The 13,805-nt window shown below is 44.0% G+C and overlaps 1 pseudogene; it reads left to right on the top strand.

Annotated features, from left to right (window-relative positions):
* Positions 1-13,805, top strand: part of LOC137384587 (sodium/iodide cotransporter-like) — a 197,369-nt pseudogene that overhangs the window by 97,462 nt on the left and 86,102 nt on the right.

Raw genomic sequence — 13,805 nt, 5'->3', positions numbered from 1 at the left:
CAGTTAAGAGTCCACCACATTTCTATGGGTTTGGAGTCACATGTAGGCCAAACCAGTTTAGAACAGCAGATTTCCTTCCTTAAAAGACATTAGTGAACCAGATGGTTTTTACAACAGTTGTTGATGATTTCATGGCACCATTTCTAAGACTAGCTTTCAGTTCTAGATTACTATTTAAATTTAAATTCCACCAGCTGCCATGGTGGGATTTGAACCCATATCCTCAGGGCCTCAACCCAGTTCACTAGATTACGAGCTCACTGTCTGTCCCTACTTGTGATGGTAAAGAGAGGGATATGCCAGGCCAGGACTGCTGATGGTCCACAGTGCCTCCTAGCTGCCCAGTTTTGAGCTGCTAGATCTGTTCTGAATCTGTACTGTTTAGTACAGTGGTTGTGCCACACTACACAATGGAATGTCTCTTTAGCGTGAGGATAGGACTTCATCTCCACAAGGACTGAGCACCGGTCAGTGATGGACAGATGCATCTGTTTCAGGTGGATTGGTAAGGATAAGGTCAAGCAGGTTTTTCCCTTGTCTAGGTTCTCCAGCTGCCACAAGCCCGCTCTGGCAGCTATGTCCTTCAGAACTGGGCCAGCTCAGTCAGTAGTGGTTGCATATTGAAGTAGCCCACCTAGAGTACCTTCAATGCCCTCATTCTTCCAAGTGGTGTTCAACATAAAGATGTACTCCTTCAGCTGAAGGAGAGCAGCTGGTGGTAATCAGCAGGAGGTTTCCCTGCCCATCTTTGACTTTATGCCATGAGACTTCTTGGGGTCTGGAGTCCTTGTTGGGGACTCCCAGGGTCACTCCCTCCTAGCTGTATACCATGGTTCTGCCACCTGAGTCTGTTCTGCCTGTGGATCAGGACATAACCCAGGAATGGTGATGGAGTATTGGACATGGTCTCAAAGGTATGATTCTACATGTGCGACTGTCAGGCTGTTGCTTGATGAGTCTGTGGGATAGCTGTACCAATTTTGATACAAGTCTCAAATGCTTTTGCAGAGGATGTTGCAGAGTTCACTGGGCTGGGTGTGCCTTTGTCATGTCCAATACTGAAGTTAATGCTAGGTGGTCCACCTGGGCTGTTTTATTTGTATTGATTTTTTTGTTACAACTGCATGGCTTGCTAGGCCATTTCAGAGGGAAGTTAAGTCAACCACATTGCTGTGGGGCTAGAGTAACATAAAAGCCAAACCAGTTACGGGCATTACTAAAGGAAAATATAAAACCAGATGGGTTTTTACAACAATCTGGTATTTTCATGGTGTCACCATTACTGATACTACCTTTTCATTTCTGAAATTATTTGATTAACTGAATTTAAGTTCCCTAGCTGACTTCATGGGATTTGAACTCCTGTTTCCAGATCTTTGTTCCAGGCCTCTGGATTACTAGTTCAGTAACGTGTACACTATGCTACTTTACTCAGACTGTACTTGGTAATACAGCGCAGATACACCAGAATGTCACCTGGGCCCAAAGTTTAGATTATGAGGAGAGAGTACATAAACTTTGTAGTCCCTGAAATAAAGAATGTTAAGGGGTGATTTGTTTTTAGAATTTTGAAAGGAATTAATAGAATAGTTAGAGAGAAACTTCTGTCAGTGGGGTAGTCTAGGAGAAGGGGACATAATCCCATTTAAGAGATATTAGGAAACACTTCATGCAAAGGGTGGTAGAAGTGTGGAACTCACTCCCACAAAAAAGCAGTAGATGCTAACTCAATTAATAATTTTAAATCTGAGATCGATCGATCTTTTTCTAGCCAAGGGACTTAAGGGATATGGAGCTAAGGCCTCTGGAATTAGAATACAGATTAGCCATGATCTCACTGAATGGCAGAATAGGCTTGAGGGACTGAATGGCCCATTCTGTTCCTATATTCCGATCAATGAGAGAGTCAGCTATGAGGACTATAAATGTGACTGGATTGACCACTTTTATCAAGAGTCACAGTACAGTCATTTTCAGCATTATCATCTCTCACTTGGCTACTGATTTAAATCTATTGTTTGTAATTTCTTCTCAGGGTGGTATCAAAGCTGTTGTGTGGACAGATGTATTCCAACTCTGTATCATGGTGATTGGCCTTGTAACCGTACTTATTCAGGGATCAATTCACGTTGGAGGGCCTGGAAAGATTTGGAACATTGCAAAAAATGGTAGCCGGACTCATCTTTTAGAGTGAGTATTTTTGTCTTGAGTGTTTATTGATGTTGAATGTTTACAGTGGAGAATTAATGAGCTCCATGCAAATGTGCTAATCAGCATTTTCTATGTGCAAGAATGTTTCTCTTGGGGCTTGATTGCACATTTAAGCCCCAGCTTTAACCTAGCCCACCCAATGAGAACGGGATCACATGCACATTTTGCACTTTGAAGTCAATGGAGCATAAAATAGGACAAGGTATAAAATGGACACCCAAACTGAATTTGCCTTGTGCCCTCCAGTAGGTCACATTAAAATCGTGGCTTCAGTTTTTAAATTTCAGCTTTAATGTAATATCACTTCACACGAGCTGGAAGTGGCATACAGCTTTTCTTATGTAGATAGAAAAGAACTTGACAGAAAGAGGATTAGGGCATTGTACCCTTTGAACCTATTCCCACATTTAATCACAGTTGATCTATACCTCAATAGCATTTACCTGCCTTTGATATTGACTACTAGGTTGAATAATAAATCAGGAATTATTTATGTTGCAAAAGCAAGTGGGCTAAATGGATAGTTGATGGTCAGAAGAAGGAAATATAGGAATGATACTTCCACCTACCTGGGAAACAGCCATGACCTGGGGAAGGCAACAAAGCAACTGGAATATAATCGGAATAGGGGTCATAACAAGTGTTTTGCTTAGTTAGAAACAGATGCAAGTAGAAGACGTACCAAAGTTATGTTTGGTGAAATAATTGGGGGATATTTTTCTTTCAGCTTTGATCCTGACCCAAGGAAAATGTACACATTTTGGACTGTAGGCATTGGAGGTATGATGTCGTGGACAGCAATCTACGGTTGTAACCAAGCACAGGTACAAAGATACTTGGCCTGCAAGAGTGAGAAAGAGGCAATAAAGTAAGTTTGAGCTTAATAAAATAATTTGAGGAGAGGCAATGATAATGTCACTAGACTGGTAATCTAGAGACCCAGGCTAATGCTATAGGGATGAGGGTTCGAATGCCAGATAGTGAAATTTGAATCCAATTAATAAACCTGGAATTAAAAGCTAGTCTAATGGTGACCATGAAACCATTGTCGATTTTTGTTGTAAAAATCCATCTAGTTCACTAATGTCCTTTTTAGGGAGGAAATTTGCCATCCTTACCTGGTCTGGCCTACATGTGACTCCAGACCCACAGCAATGTGGTTGATTCTGAAAAGCCCTCTAAACTGGCCTAGCAAGCCACTCAGTTGTATCAAACTACTACAAAGTGTAAAAGAAGGAATGAAACTGGATGATGGACCACCCGGCATCAACCTAGGCACGGGAAATGACGACGGCAACCCCAGCCCTGTCAACCCTGCAAAGTCCTCCTTACTAACATTTGGGGGTTTGTGCCAAAATTGGGAGAGCTGTCCCACAGACCAGTCAAGCAAGAGCCTGACATAAATCATACTCATGGAATCATACCTTACAGATAATGTCCATGACACCACCATTGCCATCCCTGGGTATGTCCTGTCCTACCAGAAATGATGGCCAGTGGTATACAGTCAGGAGGGAGTTGCCCTGGGAGTCCTCAATAGTGACTCTGGATGCCATGAAGTCACATGGCATCAAGTTAAACATCAGCAAGGAAACCTCCTGCTGATTACCACCTACTGCCCCTCCACTCCCACCCTTGGCAGATGAATCAGTGCTTCTCCATGTTGAACACAAATTGGAAGAAGCACCAAGGGTAGCAAGGGCACAGAGTGTACTCTGGGTGGGGGACTTCAATGTCCATCACCAAGTGTGGCTCGGTAGCACCACTAATGACTGAGGTGACTTAGTCCTAAACAACATAGCTGCTAGACTGGGTCTGCAGCGGGTGGTGAGAGAAAAAAACGAGAGGGATAAACCTACTTGACCTTGTCCTCATCAATCTACCTGTTGCAAATGTATCTGTCTATGACAGTATTGGTTGGAGTGACCACTGCAGAGTCCTCCCATCTTCACATGGAGGATGCCCACCGTCGTGTTGTGTGGCACTACCACTGTGCCAAATGGGATAGGTTTTGAACAGATCTAGCAACTCAAAATTGGGCATCCATGAGGTGCTGTGGGCTATTAGCAGCAGCAGAATTGTATTCAACCACAATCTGTAACCTCATGGCCTGGCATACCCCCCACTCTCATTGCCATCAAGCCAGGGGACCAACCTTGGTTCAATGAACAGTTCTAGATAGCATGCCTGGAGCAGCACCAGTCACACCTAAAATTGAGGTGTCAGCCTGGGGAAGCTACAACACAGGACTACTTGCATGCCAAACAGTAGAATCAGCATGCGATAGACAGGGCTAAGCAATCCCACAACAAACAGATCAGATCTAAGCTCTGCAGTCCTGCCACATTCAGTCATGAATGGTGGTGGACAATTAAACAACTGACAGGAGGAGAAGGCTCCACAAATAGCCATTCTCAATGATGGGGGAGCCCAGCACATCAATGCAAATGACAAGGCTGAAGCATTTGCATGCATATTTACCCAGAAGTGACAGATGGATGATCCATCTCTGCCTTCTCCTGAGGTCCCCAGCATCACAGATGTCCGTCTTCAGCCAATCCTGGCATCTACCAACAATCATAGAATAGTTACAACACAGAAGTAGGCCATTCAACCATCCTGGCCGTTTACACATGTCGCCTCCAGTTCTTTTGCCTATAACTTACATTGGTGGAAGGGACACCAATTTAAACAGTTTCTCTCTATGTCCAGACCCCTCATGATTTTGAACACCTCTATCAAATCTTCTCTCAACTTTCTCTTCTCTGAGAACAACCTCAGCTTCTCCAATCTATCCTCACGACTGAAGTCCCTCATTCCAGGAGCCATTCTTGTAAATCCTTTCTGCACTTTCTTCAATGCCTTCACCCCCTTCCTAAAGTGTGGTGTCCAGAATTGAACATAATGCTCCAGTTGAGGCTGAACCAGTGTTGTCTAAAGGTTCACCTTCCTTGCTTTTGCACTTGATGCCTCGTTTATAAAGCCCAGGATCCCACATGCCTTATAAACTGCTCTCTCAACCTGCCCTGCCACCTTCAATGATTTGTGTACATATACTCTCAGGTCCTTCTACTCCAGCAACCTTTTTAGAATGCTATCCTTTATTTATATTGCCTTTTCTCAATCTCCCTACCAAAATGTATCCCCTTTACACTACACTTCTCTACATTTAGATTTCGTCTGCCATGTGTCCTCGCATTCCACCAGCCTGTCTATGCCCTCTTGAAGACCATCACTATTCTCCTCGCAGTTCACAATACTTCTTAAATTTTGTATCATCTGCAAATTTTGAACTTGTGCCCTGCACACTCAAGGATCAAGACAAGCATAACACCAATCCCAGAGAACTGCACTATATACCGGCCACCAGTCCTAAAAAAAAAAAAGTTCACCATTACTGTTTCCTGCCACTCAGACAACTTATCTTTACTGCCACTGTCTCTTATTCCATGGGCTCTAACTTTGCTGACAAGCCTGTTATGTGGCACTTCACCAAAAGCCTTTTGGAAATCCATGTACATCACAACGGCATTACCCTTGTCTGCTCTCTCTGTTACCTCATTTAAAAAAAAAACTCAATCAAATTAGTTAAACACATTTTCCCTTTGTAAATCGGTGCTGGCTTTCCTTAATTAATCCACAGTTGTCCAAGTGACTGCTAATTTTGTTCCAGGTTATTGTTTCTAAAAGCTTTCCCACTACCAAGGGTTAAACTGACTGGCCTGTAGTTTCTGGGCTTATCCTTTCACCCTTTTTTTTTGAACAAGGATGTAACATTAGCAATTCTCCATTCCTCTGTTACCATCCCAAATCTAAGGAAGATTGGAATATTCTGGCTGGTGCCTCTGCAATTTCCACCCTTACTTCCCTCAGTATCCTTGGATGTGTCTGATCTGGTACTGATGACTTATCAACTTTAAGTACAGCCAGCCTTTCTAATACCTCCCCTTCATCAATTTTTAACCCATCTAGTGTCTCCACTATCTCCTCCTTCACTATGATCTGGGCAACAGCATCTTCTTCCTTTGGTAAAGTTAAATGAAAAGTAGTCATTTAGTATCTCAGCAATGCTCTCTGCTCCATGCATAAATCCCCTCTTTGGCCCCTAATCGGCCCTACTCCTCTTTTTTACTATTTATATACCTGTAGAAGACTTGAATTCCTTTTATGTTGGCTGCCAGTCTCTTGTACTCTTTTTGCTGCTCTTATTTCTTTTTTCACTTCCCCTCTGAACTTTCCATATTCAATATGGTTCTCACTTGTATTATCAATCTGACATCGTTCATAAGCACCCTTTTTCTGCTTCTCGCTCTCGCACGCTCTCTCGTCATTCAGGAGCTTTGAATTTGTTTGTGCTGCTTTTTCCCCTTGTGGGATTGTACTTCAACTGTATCCAAACTATCTCCTTTTTTTTTAAGGCAGCCTATGTTCAGTTATGCTTTTGCCTGTCAATCTTTGATTCCAGTTTATCTGGGCCAGATCCATTCTCACCCCATTGAAATTGGCCTGTCCCCAATTAATTATCTTTACTCTGGATTGTTCCTGTCCTTTTCCATAGATATCCTAAACCTTATGATTTTACGATCACTTTCATCTAAATGTTCCCCTACTGACACTTGATCCACTTGTCCTATCTCATTCCCTAGAACCAGGGTGGCACAGTGGTTAACTCCAGGGACCCGGGTTCGATTCTGGGTACTGCCTGTGTGGAGTTTGCAAGTACTCCGTGACTGCGTGGGTTTTCGCCGGGTGCTCCTGTTTCCTCCCACAGCCAAAGACTTGCAGGTGACAGGTAAATTGGCCATTGTAAATTGCCCCTAGTGTAGGTAGTGGTAGGGAATATGGGATTACTGTAGAGTTAGTATAAATGGGTGGTTGTTGGTCGGCACAGACTCAGTTGTCCGAAGGGCCTGTTTCAGTGCTGCATCTCTAAATAAATAAATAGATCTGGCAATGCCTCCTTCCTCATTGGACCAAAATCATACTGATTTTAAAATTCTCCTGAATGCACTTTAGAAACATTTTCCCCTCTCTGTCCTTTTTTTATACTATATTATCTGTATTAGGATAAAGTCCCCCATTATAACTACTCTAGTTTCTGTACCTCTCTGTAATTTCCTTGCACATTTGTTCCTCTATATCTTTCCTGCTAGTTCGTGTCTTACAGAATACACCCAATAGTGAATGGTACCTCAATTGTTTCTTAGTTCTAACCAAATAGATTCTGTCATTGACCCCTCAAGAATATCCTTAATCAATATTGCCACCCCTCCTCCTTTCTTTCCTGAACACTTTGTATCCAGGAATATTTAGTACCCAGTCCTTTTTTTTTTTATCCAGGCCACCATTATTGCCATGTCGTCATTTTACCATGTGGCTACCTGCACCTGCAGCTCACCAACCTTATTTACAACACTGTGTTCACATACATGCACAGTAAATCCAATTTACACCTTTATTGCATTTCATCCTACTCTGGTCCCATCTGATACCTTACTATTTTTTTTTACTCCATGCATCTGCCTCTCCCAATTCTTTGTGCACCTTGTTTTCCCTCTAATGTTACCTCCTGTTCCCATCTGCCTTCTGTTACTCAGTCCTTCCCCAATAGCACTAGCAATCTGCCCCATCTGGGGCATTGGCCCCAACTCTGTTCAGGTGCAAACTGTCCAGCCTGTACAGGTCCCATTTCCCCCAGAACTGGTTGCTATGTCCCAGGAATCTAAAGTCCTCCCTCCTGCACCATCTCCAGCCACATATTCATCTGCTCTATCCTCCTATTTCTATACTCACTAGTTGTTTAATTGTCCACCACTATTCACAATTGAATGTGACAGGACGGCAGAGCTTTGACCTGATCTGTTGGTTGTGGGATCGCTTAGCTCTGACTATCACATGCTGCTTTCACAGTTTTATTTATACTAGACTCTTCAATAGTGGTTTGATACAACTGAGTGGCTGACTAGGCCATTTCAGAGGGCCGATTAGAGTCAGCTACCTCACTGGGTCTGGAGTCACATATAAGCCAGAACAGATAAGGACAGCAGATTTCCTTCCCTGAATGATACGAGTGAACCAGATGGGTTTTTTATTACAATCCAGTAGTTTCATGGTCACCATTTCTGATACTAAACTTTTATTGGAGATTTATTTAATTAACTGAATGTAAGGGTTGAATTTTCCCAGCCCTTTGAACATAAGAACACAAAAAATGGGAGCAGGAGTAGACCATTCAGCCCTTTGCGCCTGCTCCACCATTCAATAAGATCATGGCTGATCTGTTCATGCCCTCAGCTCCACTTTCCTGCTTCTCTCCCATAACCCTTGATTCCCTTTGTAGATCAAATATCTGTCTAACTCAGCCTTGAATACATTCAATGACCCAGTTTCCACTGTCCTGAGGTACAGAATTCCAAAGAATAACAACCCTCTGAGAAGAAATTCCTTCTCATGTCCATCTTAAATGGGAGACCCCTGATTCTGTCCCCCCTAGTCTTGGACTCCCTCAAGAGGGAAAACATCCTCTCTATCTACTAGAGATGAACTGGGCAGCTGGCAATATGGCAGGGGAAGGTGTTAGGAGGGGAGCCCAACATCTTCCCACCACCATGCCTTATGGCCAGTGGTGGGAACCTTAACTGCTCAGCCACCTACCGGGTGGCCAGTTGAGCCACTTAAGGATTTAAAGGCCAGTTCCTGCCCCATGGGTAATTTGCCCACGTTGGAAGTGCCAGCCACAGCATGGGGACACTGCAGGAAGACCCTGGTGGCCTCCCAATGGGTTCCTGGGGTTGGAGGCCCCTCCTTGATGGTTGCTCCATGGCCCATGGATGGGTCCCTAGCAACAAAGGCTGTCCCTGCACCTAACCCGCCGCCACTGCAATAACACCCACCACCCCCGATCACCAGGGCCTGTCTGCCTTCCTGGCCTCTGCTTCCACAGGAGAACCTACCTGCCTTTGAGGGTGTTGCGGCATTGATCACCAGCTCTGAAGAGGGCAGGAGGCATCTCTATCTACTCTGTCCAGACCACTCATGATTTTGAATACCCGTATCAAATCATCTCTGATAGAGGTATTCAAAATCATGAGGGGGCTGGACAGAGTAGATAGAGAGAAACTGTTCCCACTTGTGAAAGGATTGAGAATGAGAGGGCACAGATTTAAAGTATTTGGTACGAGAAGCAAAAGTGACATGAGGAAAAACTTTTTCACGCAGAGAGTGGTTAAGGTCTGGAATGTGCTACCTGAGAAAGTGGCGGAGGCAGGTTCAATTGAAGCATTCAGAAAAGAATTAGTTATATGAAAAGGAAGAATGTGCAGGGTTATGGGGAGAGGGCAGGGGAATGGAACTGAGGGAATTGCTCTTTAAGAACCAGTGCAGATACGATTGGCCAAATGGCTGCCTCCTGCACTCACGATTCTGTCTGCTGTCTTTAATTGGACAGTGGCCTCAGTGGTACCCTGCTAATTGGTCCCACCGCCCACCAGAGCAGTGTCGGCTCCTGCTTTTGGCCCCAATGATGGGACTTCAGCCTCCTCGGAAAAATTCAGCACTAAATTCCCCAACTGCTGTGGTGGGATTGAACTCGTAGCTCTGGATCATTAGGTCCAGTGCATAATCACTATGCTATCAAACCTTTTTGGTTGAACCTGTTAATTGTTGAATCTACTTCTAATTCTCTTTCAACTTTTTCCTTAGCTATTTCAACACCAGTCATGGAGTATGTATATCACATAGTTTTCCTCCCTACGAGCATTGCTTTATGCTTGTCTGCATGGAATTTGATCAACCATTGTTCTGTCCATATACATTTTAACTTTTTTATAATTTCTCAATTGCTTCCTTTTTTATTCCATGCTCCCTCCTGGTTTGGTACCATTTGCTAATTTAATTAGCTTGCACTGAATTTTGGAATCCAAATCACTGATAAATTAAACAGTAACACTGAACTTTAGGGCACCCCACATTGTTGGCTTGTGAGGAGGGAGAATTACAACACCTCTTACAATCATGTGTCTGTTTTCCATCACCGAATTCCTTACACATCCCAAGATTTTCCCTGAATTCCTGTAGCTTTGAGCTCAACAAGTACCCTCTAATGTGAAACATTGTCAAATGCCTTTTGGGAAGTCCAGATACACAACACCATTGCATTTCCCACAGTCCACTTGGGTTGAGGAGGTTCAATATACTCCTTGTCATATTGACTGCAGTTTACAAGATTATTGCCTAATAATCCTCCAGGTTTACACAATTCCAATATTTTGCATGGAATAGAAGTAAACTAATGGATCTATTTGTGGTCTGTTTATTTGTCTCTTTTTTTTGAACAAAACTGGAGGGGTTTATAGTCTGCTGTTTCACCTGTAATCTAATCCATATGTTTAGAAGATTTTCCCCTCCGATTTATATAATCCTTATTTCCCTAACTATCTGCTAAATGGAGTACTCCTTGAGTGCTTCAACTTAGCCAGCGGGAAGCTACAATGCTATGTGTAAATGAGTTGCTTATATTTATGGTTTCCTTTGATTTTTATTTTGCTGACTTTTGCCCTGGTTTTGTAGTTTTCTCCAGTCACAATTTCAATTCTTCATTATCTTGAAGTGAATATTAATAATCTTGTCCCAAATACATTCCATTTGGGATAATAAAAGCAGAAAATGCTGGAAATACTCAGCAGGTCTGGCAGCATATGTGGAGCAAGAAACAAAACAAAGTTAATGGTGGCATTTTATGGGCACTGCAAGAGCAGAATCTTTGGCATGTGGAGTGATTAAATTAGGCAGGAGGTGTTTCGGATTTCTGACAGTGGAATTTATTTGCTAAAATTTAAGTCAGTGACTTGTTTGCAGCATTTTGGGGTTCCCCTGTACGGTGATGGATTGCAGCTTTGTATTTATTGAAATACCATGAATACTCATTACCCTAAACTTAATTTCAATTAAGTCCTATCTGCCAGCTTAAATGAATGGCAAGCACTATTCCTGTGCCACCCACTTCATGTTTGTTTGTTTGAAAGTGACATGCAACAGTCAGCTTTGTGTAGTTGAGTCCGGGGTTAGTGTTTGTCTTGAACTCATCGGCCAAATGGATGCGAGCATTGAGCATTATTGGATGTTTGCCTCCAGGCTCACCAACAGCAAGGGCAATTCTTCTCGGGATGGCTGAGAAGACATGGGGGGTGGTGGTGGTGGTTCACATGGAGGAGCAGGGGGAGCATTACTCAGGGTGAACAGAGTAGGGTTACCTGATGCATAGAGGAGCAGGGGAGGTTACTCAATAGGGTGGGGTTTACTGGGTCCATGGAGGAGCAGGGGGTGTTACTCAGAAATAGTGGGGTTTACCTGGACTATATGGGAGGAGCAGGGAAAGCTACTCGGTGCGAACAGGGTGGATTACTGGATCTACGTGAAGGAAGTCCGGGAGAACCAAGGGTGGAGTTACTGGATGCATGGAGGAGCAGGGGAGAAACCAGGGCTGGTTGATTGGGGCATGGAATATCGGAGGGAGGAAGGGAGCGTTCAGGGTATGTATTAGCTGTTTTTGCTCCTGAGGCTGGCTGTGGGTGGCTGCAGTGTTGGGTGGATTTAAGTATTAGCAAACAGAAGAACATGGAGGGATGAGTGCTGTCGACATTGGGGACCGATGATGCAAATTCAGTGTGCTGGCTGGCAGAGGGAACGATCACAGTCAATGGAAGCAAATGGATTCAATAGGGGAGAAGGTCAAGAGTTAGGGTTGGGTACTCTAAGGTACGCACAGGGAGGTGAAGGGGATTCGGCAGTAATATCAGTTTGATTTCAGGAGGATGAAGGGTCAGAGTGGGCATTTTGATTGTAATGGGAGTAGGAAGGGGGGTGGGGCAGAAGAAGGATGGTGTGAATAAATTGATTGTGACACTGCATGGTAATGGGGGGTTGGGTTGGTAACAATGCCAACAGAGGGAAGGATTAAGATTACATTGGATGTATTGAGGATAATGCCTTCAGGCTGGAAGGAGATTGGAAGGTGAGGAGGCTTGCCTTAAATTGCACCCGCAGCATTTTCTCAATTGATAATGAAAACCATGTGGTCACTCAAGGATTGCAATGTGAGTGGGAAAAGACAAATGATTTGTGGGTGGATACTCAACCTGGCTACATCTCTAAGGCACAGAAAAAATAGACTGCATATTGCCTGGATGTTTCTGCTGACTGGCATCAGAAGGTTGAATTGAACATTATGCTCACTTCATTATTTGCAAAGCTGCAGCGAGATGTGCATCATACTCGCTTCACCCTCCCCCATCCCCCCCCCACCATTTTTCTAATGCCATGGGATGAGGAGCACATGGAGCAACTAATGATGGATCTTTCCTTCTGTGCATGATGCCTGAATGCCAACAGGCAGAGCAGGAAGGTGAGGATGTAGTGACTGACAACATGCAGGAATAGTATGATCGAAGACGGGTGCTGGTATATCGCATCCTCAGGGCAAGGAGAAATTACCTTCAAATGTCAGAGTGCAGTGCCAGAGATGCATAAGAATGTATCAGTAAATAATCACAGTAAAATCTATGATGCTGCAGCATATCCTGCATCCTCTTAGGTTTTGGGGGACACCCATGCCACATTCCCTCAAGGTGAATGCTGCACTCAACTGATTGCATACTGCCGTCTTCCAGGGTGGAATGGGCGACATGTGGCATATTACAGTGTGTGACACAGTTGTATAGAAGAGTTGACAATGCCCTATTTCTCCCTGCCAATGAATTTATCTACTTACCTGTAGACTAGGACAGCCATGCAGCATGCTCTGTGGACTCCTCCGCCATTGCTGGTTTCCCTAGAGTGCAAGGGACTATCGACTGCTCACTCATGGGGCCATTAAATCTCCCTGGGAGATAACTACTGCATGAGTGAATCACAAAGGCTTCCAATATTTGAACATTCAACTGTTTTTGTGAGGACAGGAGAATGTTTCCAATGTTTGTCTTTTTGACAAACACAGCTTGGGGTGAAAGGGATCAAAGGATATGGGGTGAAAGCGGGAACAAAAAAAATGGGCGGCGCAGTGGTTAGCACCGCAGCCTCACCGCTCCAGCGACCCGGGTTCAATTCTGGGTACTGCCTGTGTGGAGTTTGCAAGTTCTCCCTGTGTCTGTGTGGGTTTCCTCCGGGTGCTCCGGTATCCTCCCACATGCCAAAGACTTGCAGGTTGATAGGTAAATTGGCCATTAGCAATTGCCCCTAGTGTAGGTAGGTGGTAGGGACATATCTCGACAGGTGGGGATGTGGTAGGAATATGGAATTAGTTTAGGATCAGTATAAATGGGTGGTTGATGGTTGGCACTGACTCGGTGGGCCGAAGGGCCTGTTTCAGTGCTGTATCTCTTCAAAAAAAAAAACAGCTGCATGAAATTATTGAATGATCCAACGTGACAAAAGGTTGCCCCTTTGCTACATAGTTGACATTGAGTCGTCCCCAAAGCAGAGCTGAAGATAAATGCAAAAGGCTATATGTATATATATGCTATCCACTAAGGCTATATGTGATAACACCATTGGCACTTTTAAAATGCCCTTACACTGCCTTAGTGTCTGGAGGGGCT

This window comes from Heterodontus francisci, chromosome 26, assembly GCF_036365525.1.
Source record: "Heterodontus francisci isolate sHetFra1 chromosome 26, sHetFra1.hap1, whole genome shotgun sequence".
Lineage (NCBI taxonomy): Eukaryota > Metazoa > Chordata > Chondrichthyes > Heterodontiformes > Heterodontidae > Heterodontus > Heterodontus francisci.
Note: the sequence above shows the minus strand (reverse complement) of the source record. Positions and strands in the feature narration are given on the sequence as shown.